Below are 1,665 nucleotides of genomic sequence, written 5' to 3' on the forward strand. Positions count from 1 at the left end.
TTATCTTATTGCACATTAACTGAAATAACTTATCACCTCTCCTAAATCTTTTATTATTCTATTGCCACATTTTTATCTCTATCATTTGTCATTAAATGAAATAATATCATTCATATCCAGATTACGGATTATCTTCTTTCCTTTATCTATGTATGTGGTCAATGGGTACAATGCCTCATCTATCTGATAGCTAAATCTTTGAAGAATTTACTAATACCTGATACATCATAATTGTTATGTGAGTTTACCACATTTCACAATGGCATATAATATATAATACCCACGTAAGGATCTTAGGATTGAGGTGACATCAATACCATCTTGAGTAAAGACTTCTCCTTTCAGAAATAATTGATGGAAGTGGTACACTTTGGTTCAAGGGATAGAGCTCTAGCATGGAGCTGAGTTGCGGAGCTCAGGGACAGTGCCCAGGCCCAGAGTTCAAGTCTCACGACCAACAAAGAGAAAGAAAAAAAGAGAGAAAGAAAGAGAGAGAGAAATAATTGATGATTTGTTCCGACTTTATTATTTTTTAGAGTTTTAAAATTAATTTTCCTTATGGTGGATTTTCCTGAAAATAAATTTGAAAGAAGGGTTATATATAGTCTCAATATTAAATGTACAAAGAATACCTCTAAATCTTTACATGGGAACAGAGCAGCACACTGTGCAAAGAACTCCAAAATGGCAGACTGGGAAGGAACATTACTAGTGAAGGAATGAGGAGGACAAAAGTTGGAAATATAACTCAAGTGTTGCTGAAGTCTTATTAAAAAAAGTTGTTGTAAATGAGACAGTTGGAATAAGCCTGTGTACTGAGGGCCCAAAGAACTAATAATGTGGACAGTAGGACAGTAAGATGAACAGATTTCCATTTTCAAGTAGTACAAATCACAGTCAAACCTTATAATTTATGTGAAATTTGCAATATTGGGCCCTCTTGGCATAGGCATGGCAATGATTCCAACCTGCCAATTATACTGTCTTTGTAATACTCTGCAGGCTAGGATGTCAGTTTGTAGAAGAGTGGTACCCTTCCTGTGCTTCCACAGTGAGAGGATTACTGCAGAGGTGGAGTTAGCCCTCTAAAACTACACACTACAGAGGAAAGCAAAATAAACACATTTTCATTAAATCAAAGAAGCAAAAGGTGAATAAACCAACTAAACAACCATCAGCATACACATTAGTAACTGAGAGTTAAACAGAGGTGAATAATTTCACTCATAATACAAAGCAATCTTTTAAGCTCTTTGTTCTTGCATTCAGTCAGCCACCCTGTCCTGTCATCCTATCAGTTCTGCTTCGCATGATGTATAAGATGTATTTTCTCCTTTCCCTTTCCACTACCATCATCTTGCATGGATTGATAGATTCCTACCTCTGAAGAAGCAGAAGTTCAATAATATCTGCTTTTTCCATTGGCCTCTCCACCACCTACCTACAACTGTGAAAAGAAAAAAAAATAACAGGAGTCCTTCATGATGGCATCATATTCTTCTGGCAGCAAAAATTCGCATCTCTCCGCTTAAGATCACTTCAGTCTCCTTTAGATGCTGTGTACCCTCACCTGGACACACCTTCCTCTCCAGGTTTATGCTCCCATGATGCAAACTCCACACAAATGTTCCAACTTGCTCTTTCATGCACTGAAATGACTTGGAA

The sequence above is a fragment of the Megascapheus bottae genome, chromosome 13, assembly GCF_031878675.1.
Source record: "Megascapheus bottae isolate mThoBot1 chromosome 13, mThoBot2.hap1, whole genome shotgun sequence".
In the NCBI taxonomy this organism is placed as follows: Eukaryota; Metazoa; Chordata; class Mammalia; order Rodentia; family Geomyidae; genus Megascapheus; species Megascapheus bottae.